This window comes from Alexandromys fortis, unplaced genomic scaffold (genome assembly GCF_014885135.2).
Source record: "Alexandromys fortis isolate MF-2015 unplaced genomic scaffold, M_Fortis_MF-2015_v1.1 scaffold_89, whole genome shotgun sequence".
Classification (NCBI taxonomy): Eukaryota; Metazoa; Chordata; class Mammalia; order Rodentia; family Cricetidae; genus Alexandromys; species Alexandromys fortis.
The window spans coordinates 4096173-4109550 of NW_026067973.1; the positions used below are offsets into that span (position 1 = coordinate 4096173).

Genomic DNA, 13378 nt, shown 5'->3' on the forward strand with positions numbered 1-13378 from the left:
CCTCAGTGTCCCCAGAGGAAGGAGATGGAACCTGAGCTGAATCAGGAGGGCTTCTGTTTTAGACAGCTGCCTATACTCCTGCTGATATGTGGGGAGGAGGTGGTCCATAGGATGGATGCTGAGATCACTGGGTAAGTGATATTAGAACCAGAGGAGGGGGAAGAGAGACTCCTCCACATGAGTGAATGAGCTGGTGGGTTGTCAGAGAAAATACACATGAAAAGCACAACCCGGGATGGAAAGTCAGAGCCCATGTGTACCGAGAAGAACATCTGTGGTGAAATGGGATAGAAACTGGGCACAGGATGACCGAGGCTGGGAAGGATGAAGAAGCTAACCATGTACAGGGTGCTTTATTGGAGAGCCCGGTAGATGGACAGCAGCAGTGACAGGAACCAGGCAAGTGAGAAAGGGGTCTCACAGTGGTGGCTCATGAGCAAGAAGAGGAGAGCATCCACAGCACACGTGCGGATTGGAGAGGAGTTTGGTTAAAGATAGCAAGGAAAGGGACTGGTAAGGTGGTCCAGCTGGTAAAGTGCTCACCTTGCAAGCATGAGAACCTAAATTCAAGCTCTCAGAAACAGAAGAAAGGCATGGTAGAGCACACCTGCAATCCCAGAGCAAGGGAGGCAGAGGCAAGCAGACCCCTGGGGCTTCCAGGCCAGTCCGCCCAGCCTAATAGCAACTTCCTGGCCTGTGAGAGACTCTGCCTTAAAAACATCATGGTGGATATGGTTCCTGGGGAGCAATACCGAAGACTTCTGTCCTCCACGGCCATGTTCACTCACATGTGCCTGCACACAGATGGTACACACAACGAACACATCGAGTAGTGAGTAGGGTGGTCAGTCATGTAGGGAAGCAGCAGCAGCAATGGATGGTGGTGACAGAGCTCTGTGATGCATCCATATGAACTTATGAATATATATATATACATTCCTTATGTATGCATATATAAACTTGATACACATACACACCTATGCATATATATATGTGTGTGTGTGTGTGTGTGTGTGTGTGTGTGTACACTGTTCTGAGAGAGAGCCTGGGGACAGCAGTATTCAAGTAGTAATGGACATACCAAGCATCTAGATCATAGCCCCTAGATACATAATACTAAAGTTATATGACATGTGTGTGCGTAAGTATGTGGAGACTAGAGGATGTCAGGTATTATTCTCAGGGTTTTTTTTTTTTGGAGGGAGTGGTTTGGTTTGTGTATGTATATGTATCTGTTTTTAAATTTTTATTATTCTATTTTACGTGTATGGGTGTTGTATACTACTGTGTGTGCCTGGTGTCCTCAGAGGCCAGAAGAGTGTGATCTGTCACCTGGAACTAGAGTTATAAGTTGTGAGCTTCTGGGAGCTACTAAGAATCGAACCTGGGTCCTCGAGAAGAGCAGCCAGTGTTCTTAACTGCTGAGCCCCCTCTCTAGCCCCTGTTTGTTTTAATTAAAGGTCTAGACATCCAACTCAGGTCTCCCTGCTTGCACAGCCAGTGCCTTACAGATGGGGCCATCTCTCCAGCCCTATTACCTGCTTTTCATATCTAATTTTAGAGTTATCCCTTTCCATAAAATCTAGAGGTCACAAAATTGACATTTTTAATTCATACTTACAAGATGTGAGAACTCCCCCACAGGACTGTGCAAAAAAAAAAAAAAAAAAAAAAAAAAAGAAGAAGAAGCATGGCTTACATGGAACTGCATAATTAAAATTTAAATACATTCTTAAACCTTATTTAATTTAATGTACATAGAATAAATCTATAAATAATTATGGCACAGTAATTTTATTATTCTGCTTCAAATTCTTATGAATATTTATTTGTAGAGAAAGGGTAACTTCCGAAAGCTATCCACCTAACACAATTTCTCTTCATTTTATGAAAACTGCTCATTTGTGCTCATTTATTTAGCTATTTTGAACTTGTAAATTATTCTATGCATCAAGTGAACAGCTTTCATAATAATTGCTGTTCCAGTTCATAATTATAATAATAAATATTTCTTTGCATTTTTAATAGGCTGAGAATTTTCGTATATAAAACATGTTTAGAGAAGCAAGGTCTGGGAGCGCAGGCTTTCAATCCTAGCACTCAGGCTGAGGCAGAAGGATTGTGAGTTTGAGGCGGCTTGAGCTCCATAGTGGGTTCCAAGTCAACCTGGACTATACTCTGAGCCTGATGCAAAAACCAACAAAATCCAATCAAACGTGCAAAGGGATCCGAGGACAAAAAGGGAAGCAGAATCATAGAAAAGTGGGGAGAGGCACCCCTTTTATTTGTTTTGGTAAATAAGATTTATGCTTGCTGAATAGAAATTTTGTCTGAAATATTTACCCATACAGCATATTTTAAAATTAGTGAGCGATAGATGAAGGATCCCCACTGAGACTCCTCTTACAGCTGTTACTTATTGATTTCTTCTGCCTCAATCAAGACACATAAGCCACCTGAGCCTCATCCATGAAAGTAGGCAATGCTGTCTACGTTAATAAAAGTAAAAAGTGCATAGACATTTTATAAATTCTTGAGGTCTGTACAGAACTAATTGATTTAAAATACTCTTCTTGATTAACATCTTCATTTTGATCAGTTTTGATCATTCTCTCACTCTTCCATTTGGTCTGTTACTGTTTTGACCACAATGGCACATGATATTTTAAAAACTAATACTAATAGGTATAGTTATGACCTCTGTTTCACCATCAGAACACCGAAATTCATAGTTAAGAGAGGGCAGACCTGTTTCCTTATCTAAAGAAACTTAGTGCACATACTGATAAGTTCCAATTTGAGGATCGCCAATTTGAGGATCCTCTAGCAGCCCTTCCCCCTCAGAAATCAGACCTCTCCCCACCCACCCCTGCTTCCTAGTTGATAAGCTAGGCTTGCTAAGAGCTTGCAGCTCTCAGAGTTGAGTCTTCCCCTTCCCTCTTGCAGCCTACAGATCCAAGGTAGCCTTGAGTTACACAGGTAGCTCACATGGACCTGTCCTCTCCCCAATGGAAACCTTTAAGATCTGTTTGTTTCCCCAGAACTGAATGGAACTGAGAATCTTTCTCTCCTTCAAGACACACAATCTCATAGTTGCCTACAGCTATGGTGTATTAATTCTCCAGATAACTCATGGGACCAACAGGCAAGAAATCTGTGTCTGAGATTCACTCCATTGTAACATCAGCGAGACTGTGGGAGGAAGCCTTTCCACTGTCAGCTTGCCACAACAGCATCCATTGTAGATAAAAGCATCTTTATGGGAGTCTGGGAGGCCAGGCAAGAGCTCCAGGACACTGTTAGAGCAAAGAATCTGGCAATGAACTCACTGAAGAAGCTTGAGAGGCTTTACTTCACCGGTCAGCTTTTCATTAGACAGCACGGACAGCTGAGCAATGTTTGACTAGCCCAGGGGTGTAGGTCCAAGAGGCCCAAGTCTTCCTCACCCCACACTGTGTACTGACTAGAACAAGTGTTTGAGACAGGCTGAGAGCAGGGGAGAAGACAACTGGGCTGGGAATCCACTTCTGTTGCAGTGTTACACCATGTTCCCCCAGTGAATAGATAATGTCTATTCACGTAAAAGATTATGAGTCCTGAATTACTCAATTAAGTCTATTTTCTGTTTTTGTTTTTTTTTTTTTGTTTGTTTTTTTTGGTTTTTTTTTTTTCTCATCCAGAGAATGAAAATAAGGGTAGAAACTGCTTCCTGGATTGTTTAGCATCAAGACAGGGACCACTCACAAAGAGTGTTCAGCAGATTGACTTACCCTCTGTAACAACCAAGTGTTGAGGTCTGGGCTAATCCAAGGCTTCCCTACGACCCTTAAGTGTGGAGAAGAATCATAGCTCCTTCTCATAGGAGCATGCTTGACTGATCTACTAACAGCCTGGGGCCAGGGCCTTGGGAGCTTTTCCCTGAGGCCCTGATGGAGACGGAACACAGCTGCTTCTCAAAACCAGGTATATGCTTGACCAAGCCAGGAATGGCCTGGTGCCAGGGCCTTGGCACTGCAAACTTCAGATTATGAGAACCCAACCCTTCCCACCACACGGGGCTATGGTTAGCAGTCCCAAGCCCACTGTGTAATGCTCTCTCTCGAGATACCTGTTTCCCTCTGTGCAATGTTGTTTTATTAGCTCACCGATATCACCCCATTATATACTTTCTGCTGACCTTGGCCCGCTTCTTCCCTGAAAATACAATACAAGGTGCTGTACTTCTTAATAAACTTGCTTGGCATATGATATGGTTTATGCAAGACCTCCCAGTCTCAAATTTATCTGTCTCCTTATCATCAATCTCCTGGCTTTTTTCTTTCAGGACCCTGTTACTGAAGCATGACCTGCTGGTCCAGGTTGTCTAGAATATTTATACATTGTATCTTGAACTGATCTTTAATGCCTTATTAAAACTATTTTAATCTTGGCTACAAAAATGTGTTGCAATGTTTCTTTCTCAGGTAACTCTTTCATTGTTAATACCAGTTAGTGTCCCAAAGACATTTCTACCTCATTCTCTGTGAAGGAGATTTGAAGCCTTAGTCAATATTGAAGAAGACAGGCTTAAGCAGCAGCTGATGCCCGTGGAGAAGGGATTGGGGTATCAATAATATCAGTTGAGATGAGTTCAGGGTATTAGCTGATATTAGCACTGAAAGAACTGGTTTAAAGGAAAACAGAGTGCTAAAATTCTAGGGCAAAGATCGAAATTGACTATTGTCAGAACACAGAAAAATAAGAGAAATCCAATTGTATAAAGGAAGAAACAAGTTTTACAACGTGTGTGTGTGTGTGTGTGTGTGTGTGCGTGCATGCGTGTGTGTTCTAGGAAGGAGTGCAAAAGTCAGAGAAATCAATACCTTTTAAATTGCTAGCACTCAGAGGTTGGCAGGTTATCACTTTCAGAGAAAGGACGCAGTAAGCAGGTTTTAGAAGCATTCTGTCCAGCAGCACCACAAATTGGCCAACGGTGCCCATGGAGGAATGCTCAGCTCAAGTTTCAGTAGATAGAAACGGTGTTTCGAACAGAGGCGTTGGCCTGTGTGCTGCCCAATTTCCTCTTCTGGAAGCTCTCCCCATAAATGCCTGCTACATGTTTTTCCACTACGTTGGGTAAAGTATTTGCCGTTGTGCATGAGAATGATGATGAAAATGAGGACAATAATGACGAGGACAATAAGGAAGATGGTGGTGGTGATAATAAAGAAGTTAATGATGGTGGTGATGGTGATGATGATCACTTAATTACTGACATCCATAATATCTGCTGTTCCCCAAGTATCAACCCAAGACTTGTGCAATTGTTACCTTACCTCGGTCCTGTGTTATTGATATGAAATGGATATGACCTGAGCCTCGATACGTTGCCACCGAGGGACCCATGCTCAGAGAGGTGATGTGGTCTGCCCACATTCACATCACAGCTAAGTAGGTATGGGATACATAAACTTGACTTACGAGAGAGGAAAAAATATTCATCGATAAGATATCAGAAACTCTTCTGTAAAAAAAATCATTGGGAGATTAAAACTATTACTAAGGTGTGGATTTGAGAAGATCCAGCAGTAGAGAATAAAAAGATGAACCTTTTTGCTCTCAGAAATGCAGATCAGATTGGAAGCCCTTTCAGAGGAGATTATTTTGAACATGCTGTATAACCTTAACCTGCATTCAGGAATACGAAGCAAAGGCCTCTAAGCACAAGAAGAGAAAGATGTTCAGTAGCTACTAGCAACTGGTTGGGACAGGTGTCTTGTTTGTCAGGGAAGCCACTAAACTTACTGAATTAGCTAGATCATGAGGATACAAATAACACAGTACAGATATAATTAACTCTGTAAGCAAATTAGAGGTCGTGAACTCTTATTACCGCCTATTGGGAGCTATGACTTTAAAGGGGAACAGTGTAAAAACTGGAATTTTTAATAGGTAAACAGTGTATGAGAAAGCAAAACATTAGCCACATACCTAGTGTTGGCAAAAGTCTCTGGGTCTCTGAGCCATGACCAATGACATTACCAGAGCAAGGAAGGAAGGGTGGTGTATTGTTCAATTACAAAACCCAGAGAAGCAGAAAACCTATGACCCTGAAAATGTCAATTATCAAACGCCTTGTGGAAGTTTCCATTTCCACAATCACTTGAGGTAGGATAGATCCACTCCTTATCTTGTCACGAGCACTTTTTTAAAAACAGACCAGGAAAATTAAATAGAGACATTCTTACATAAAACAAATACATAACCAAGAAACACCTGTCACAATGGAAATTCATACGCTGAACTCAAAAGATTACTTAGAACAGAATTAAAAGAAAGAACAGAAAATTGGTTAGATAAGAAATGGGTACAGTATAGTGGGCAGTGCCAGCTATAAAGGTCTTACTGGGAAGCACGATTCATAAAAGTTCAGAGACAGAAATAAGGGTTCAACCTGAAGGTCAGAGAAGCAAAGCATCCAGCCCACTCACTCTTACCTCGACCTCAGTCCAAAATGCCAATCCTGCCCCCAGCAATCTCAGAATGAGACTGCGACTGAGAGCTGTCTCCTCTCATTTTATATTCCTCTTCTGGGATTAAAAAGGTGCATCACTACCACCTGGTTTCTATGGCAACCTGGTGTGGCTCCTGGGATTAAAGGTGTGTGTCATGGCCTGGTCTGTAAGGCTGGCCAGTGTGGCTGTTTTACTTTCCTGATCCTCAGGCAAGCTTTATTTATTAAAATACAAATGAAATGCCACTAACATAACTGATAGGCTTTATGGGAATGAGTTAAACCAAAGTAGCTAGCTAAGAATTTCTTGAGAGGGTAAAAACACAATTAACAGGAAAAGGGAAACTGATCTGGCTACTTTGAAATCTATCCAGTGGGAGAATCATAAAAGCAAAACAAAGATGTTACTCTTAGTTTTGTTGGTGTTGTTTCTAACAGACTTAATTCACTTTATTCTTCCTGTATGAAAACCCTTATGTGGTGGCCACAGCTGGAGCCTGGGGTCAGAGGACATCACAAGATGGTCAGTGCATTCCTGATGAGACTTGGTGAACACAGTCTCTTTGCAGATTTTGGTGGTCAGGTAGCTGTAGGTCTTAGAGACGGCATCAGAGGAAGCCTTGGCAAAGTTGCCCAGGGTGGCAGTGCAGCCTCTGGCTGATGTGTAGCAGTCATCAATACCGGCCAGCAGCAGCAGTTTCTTGGGCACAGGAGCGGAGACAATGCCAGAGCCTCTGGGGACAGGAATGAGGCATACCAACCAGAGCCACAGTGGTGCCGTCACTTTGCATGGAACAGTGTGGGGCTTGCCAGTCTTGTTCCACCAGGGACAATGGAAAGGTTGATGATGGCCCCTCAGATGGCAGTGGCTACCTCCTTTGAGCACGTAACACCAAGACCAGTGTGACCATTGTAGTTCCCATTAGCAATGAAGGCCTTGAACCTGGCCTGCTGGTCAGCCTGTTTCTGCACTGACATGATCTTTAGAAGCTCATCCTTGGGGGATGTGCCCAGAAAAACATCAATAATCTCCGATTCCTTAATGGGCAGGGAGAACAGACAGATCTCCTCCAGGGACTTGATCTTCATGTCCTTAACCAGGAGGCCCAGCTTGGTGATGGGGATCCACTCCTTGCCGTCGGGTTTACCTCCACAAGTCCTGCGGCCTCGACCACTGCTGGCCCCTAAAACGGCTGTGGAATCTTCCGAGGAAATTGCTCCAGCCTCCTAATCCTGGGCCACCGGGTCCTCAAGTCCCTCTGCTGCCCCACTGTCTTCCTCCATTTGGTGTTTCCCCAAAGAAGAAGTACTCTTAGGTTTTTAAGAGAATATTTGCATGATTGGAGAAAGACTACTCTTCAGACTGAGCTGACACAGTGAATCCTGGATGGGATAAAAGATCGGGATGAATCAAGATTAACATGCCCTGGGAGTTAGTCAGCTTTCTGTGGCTGTGACTAACGCTTGAGGTAAGCAGACTATAAGAAGGAAAGATCTGTTTGGCTCACAGTTTCCGAGGCCTTGGCCTGTGGTTGGTTGATCTTTGGCCTGTGGTTGGTTGATCTTTGGCCTGTGCTTGGTTGATCCGTTGGCCAGGCTTGGAGTGAAGTACAGTGTGCTGGGAGAAGCTGCTGGCCTCACTGAAGCTTGCAGGACAACATCCTTCCACCTCCTCCAAGGGAGGGGTAACCTAACCTCAGTCCACTAAGCCAACCGGTAAAAGATCCTACCACTCACCAGCAGTGTCAGAAGCCTCCAGCACAGGGACCTGGGAAGATAAACTATCAAATCTTGAAACCTCAATGCTTGAAACCCAATCTATAGCACATCAGTGTTGTGGATTAGGTTTCCAAGGTAGCACATTCAGATGCGAGCGAGACTTCTTGGGAGCTTCTCCTGGAATCAACGCCGCTAAGAATGTAGGAGAAGGAGGACTGGGCAGGAAGAGAGGCTGCATAGTGGCCCCCTCCAAGATGGAATCACCATTTAACAAAACTTTAAAACACACAATAGTGGTGGGATCACAAAATCTATCTTCATTGTGAGGCCGGGAACTGAGTGCCAGTGGGATAAGGAAATACTGATTGTGGGGGCTGCCTCACGTGGAGATTACTAGTAATACCTTTGTCAAGATGCATTTAATTATGTAATTTCAAAGTTATTATTATGTATAAGTTGTATCTAAATACAGTTTGCCGGAAAGAGGAACTCTGAAAAATAATAATAGGATAAACACACGACTCGGCCTAGGAGACCCGGTCAGTTAGCAAGTGTTTCAGAGAATGAAGCGACCACATGTTGATGGGTCTGCCATGGACCCCCTCTACCGTCCCATATGCTGTTGTAGTAAATAAAACAGAGACTCCATGTATCCCTCATCCAGCCGTGGTGATTTATTTTATACACAGGATCCTGACAGGGAGACAATGTACCAGTCTTAAGTCCATATTTGTCCAGTTTTACTTGTATGTGTTGTGTGTGTGTGTGTGTGTGCACATGTGTGTTTTCAGTTATATAACTGAAAATGTGATTGTTTGCATATCTACTAAAACAATCTCTTGTCTAGTCTCCATTTTAATAATTCTGCCATCTCAGGGGTGTTATTCAAATAAAACTATGTCATTTGTGAGGTTTTAGATCTTCTGGGTTTGTTTGTTTTTCCAATCTGCATGATTCTATGGAGATTTCCCCCAAGTTTCTGTGTAGTGGTAGCTAGTCTGTTTTTATTACTCGGTTCTAACCTCTGGAATGAATGTACAGCAGTGTGGTTATCCCTTCACCCACTGAAGAACATCTACAATTCTTCCAGTTAGGGGTCATTACCAATAAAGCTGATATGAACTTTCATATATAGAGTTTTGTGGGAATATAGTTTCCTTTTTTCTGAGCTGAATACCCTACCATACAATTGCCGGTGTGTATGCTTAATGGAATATTTGGCTTTGCAAGAAACCTCACGGGGCTGGGGAGATGGCTCAGTTGCTATAGTGCCTTCTCCACAAGGCATGAGGACATGGTATACTATACCTCAGCACTGGAGGGGTACACAAAGAAAAAAGCTAATTGGCCAGCCAACCTAGTCGCATCAATGAGCATCTGGTTCAATGAGAGACCCTGTCTCAAAACTTAAAGGTGGAGAGTGATCAAGGAAAGACGCCAGACAACATCTGGCTTCTATATGTACACACACATGTTCATATTAGAAGTGCTAACAAGTACATACAATACACACACACACACACACACACACACATACACAAAAGAAAAAAGAAAAGAACAGGCCACCAAACTATTTTCCAGTTTCGATGAGTGGTGTGTAAAGCAATCCTCTCTAAAAGCCATCTCCCCCTCCGCCCCCATTTCCTCCCACTCTTCCTCTTTCTCAAGCTTCTCTTTATCAGTTTCAGCCATTCTTATCAGCCTGCGGTGGTTTGTCCTTGCTGTTCTAACTTCCACTTCTCCATGGGCTAGCTGAGCGTCAATCCGTGGGCTTCCTTACTACTAGCTGCACGTGCGTACGTCACCCATCTCTGTCCGTAGCTCTTGGGATTTTTAGTGGCATTGTTTGTTTTTATTTCTCTTTGTGTTTTTAGAAACAGGAAAGAGTGGATCCATTCCCACGGCAACAAAGATGTTCCCCGGGGAAAGAGTGACTCAGATATCAAGATGAGTAGATTTCAAATTATTCTCAATTATGGAAAGAAAAAGTATGCTTATAGTACATGAAATAGAAAACACCAGCACAGAAATAGAAACTGTGTTTCCAATAGAAAATTTAGAGCTTAGTTTCATTTTAAAAAAAAAAAAAAAAAAAAAGGCCACTGAACACAGGTGCCATTGGGAGGACTCAGCAGGTGAAGGTGTCTGCCACCAAGCCAGACCACCTGAGTTCAAGCCCTACAGCCCACATGGTGGGAGGGGCAAACTGATTCCTGCACTTTGGCCTCTAACTACCACACACAAGCCATGGCTTTCACACACACACACACACACACACACACACACACACACACACACACTAAATGTCTTATTTTGTTTGTTCTTTGTATGATACAGCAGTTTTATTATAGAGGCAATAGTAATTTTTAATTAAAGTGTAATTACATAATTTCTCCCCTTCCCTCTCCTCCCTCCAGAGCATCCCATGTTCCCTGTCGGCAGTCTATACATTGTGCCTTTCATTCTCAAATTTATAGCCTTGCTTTCTTTGATTATTATTACATATATTTGAGATTCTGTCTCAAAAAAACAAACATGGAGAGAAAAGAAAGGTATACAGTATGTAAATACAAGTTGCTGGTTTTGTTTTTGGGGTGTGTGTGTGTGTGTGGTTCAAGACTGGCCACTTTGTATTGGTTAACACTCAGGGGACTCAGCCCTGGAAGAAGCTAATTCTCTCTCCCTCAGCAGTCATTGGTTGCCTATAGTTCTTTTTCCAGGAGTGTGACCCCATGAGATTTTCCCTCTTCCACATCAGTATGTCTGCTGATATTTCCATTCTTTGGGTCTTATTTAGACAGATATTTCTGGGAGAGACTATTTGACAGCAGACTTCCTGACCCTCTGGTTCTCACACTCTCTCTGCTTTCTCTTTCTCAATGTTTTCTGAGCTATAAGTTCAGGAACCATGATGTAGATGTCTCTACAGGGGTTGGGGTCCACAAGATCTGTTGACCTCTGCACTGTGTCTGGCTGTGGTTTCCTGCAAAGGTCTCCATTTATTGTAAAGAGAAGCTCTTGGGATGTGATAGCTGCAGCTGTCTGTGGGGATAAGGGTGAGACTAAGGATTTAGTTGGGTATTGTGCTGGTCTAGCAAAGTGACAGTAGCAGATTCTCTTCTAAGACCATGACCTTACTAGCCCCAGAAAACTGGCTAGGTTTTTAATACCAGGCATAATTTCCCTCCTGTTCAGTGAGCCTCACGTGCAATGATAGACTGAAGATAACAGAGATTTTTTGAACTGATAGATAAACTGATGATAGACATCAATAAAACTAGATAAAAAGAGCTCCAGAGAGGATAAAGGAAATATCATCAGAAACACATCTTATTGATTGGCTCAGTGGTTAAGAGCATGTAGTGTTCTTGCAGAGGACCACACTTGAGTTCCAAACACCCACATCAGACAACTCACAGCTTCCTGGAACTCCAGCTCCAGAGGACCTGTCACTCCCTGCTGGCTTCCATGGGTGCCATGTGCATGCACTAACCCTCACACAGACACACGTGCATGCAGACGGCTAAAAACAAATAAGGTAACTACCCTAGACATAGAGAAAGTCCTACATGTATAGATTTCAGAGACTTTACAGAGACTTGGGGAGGATACGTTTAAAGTAAACCTCTCATGCATATGGTGGTAACCACGGGAAATGAGAGGGTGTGGGAAGCAGTCAGAAGCGACAGATAATGGATGTAGCCAGTGAGCGGTGATTCAAATGCCAGCTGACTTCTTTCAGTATGGGAGCTGGAGAGTAGAGTAACAAGTGGTAACTGAGAATCTTTCGAAATGTTCTTTAAAAAAAATGTATATTTCTTTCCAAAGGTATCTCTGAATACAGTTCTCCGCACAGCTAAAATGCCTGTGCATGGAGGCAAAACTTTGTCAGGTAAAAGCAGCTAGGGATTTGCTGTCGGTGGACCTACCTTGAAAGAGGCACTTGGTTGTGATTTTTATTGTTAGTTTTTTTCTAATCTGATCTTGAGGTCTTTCTGTCCAGCGTGACCATAAGCCGAGATATGGGCTCAATGGGCGAGCCTATTGGGGGCAGAAAGAGGTGCCAATGAGCATCAGGTGAGAACCAAGGAAGCCTTGAATTTACACAACTGACTTACTGATAGGTCACAGAGAGGGTCCAGGTGCTGGTAGGAGATTGCCAGAAGGTATAGAGGAAACAGCTCCACCAGACAATAGGAAATGACAGGGGAAAGAAGGAAGAGTGTGTAGGACCATGGCTTTAAGGTCCACATGTGTTATCCTTTGGGTCTCCTGCTAAGGGTGTGAGTTTGTTTAAAACTTTTGTGATTGGAGGGCCTACTAACATGACCATGATGTTGAGCTTGGTTTCGTCATGGCCAACAGCTGTGTGGTGTGCTTGTGCTTGGTTTGGGATTAGCAAGATGAGGAACAAATAGGGAACTCAGAGCCCTGCTGGAGGTGATAGGATATGATTGGGGATTTCAACATCTCACGTCAGGTCTAAAATGGATGATACCCTGTGACTCACTTGTTGGAAAACTCTCTATATGACTCTAAAGTATGCTAAAGTTTGAAAATCATGACTCCCAATGGGAACATGGTATCATATCCCAGGTTAAAATAGATGATTCTTTGCTGCCCGTTCTAACTGTAAATTTTATGATTGCACGACAGCATTGAATTCAGTAAGGAAGTCTAGCTGTCTGAGCTAAATCTCCAACATAAATAGTGAATACAATATATTTATGTGAATCATTGGTTCAAGAAGCCTGCCTCTCTGTTAAAATACAATAAAATGGCAGAGAGCTGTAGAGACATTACACTCCCTGCTTCTCCACAAAACCTAGCACCATCACGGGCACCCAGGGGGCCATTAGCTTTGAGAACACCAGGAAGGAAGAATTTCAGAAGACAATATTACTCAGAGGATACAATAAAGCTGTGGAGGCCACAGCAGTACCCCTCCAAGCTGCTCTGTAAGCATCACTTGTCAGTAATCATTAACCCAAAGACAAGGGTGGGCGAGGCAGAGGGACAGAAGGCCACATTCACAAGCGCGCACAGAGGACAATCACAAGCAACTTTTGTTTAAGGTCAGGTGCAATGTTAGATGGAAAGTTCCAGACTAACACACTCAAGGTTGTTTAAAATATGGCAATGAGCGGAAAAGGAAAAACACACACA

At 43.1% G+C, this 13378-nt stretch overlaps 1 pseudogene; it reads right to left on the reverse strand.

Moving 5' to 3' along the window:
* Positions 1 to 6938: 6938 nt before the first annotated feature.
* LOC126509968 (40S ribosomal protein S2-like) overlaps positions 6939 to 13378 on the reverse strand; it is an 8001-nt pseudogene continuing 1561 nt past the window's right edge.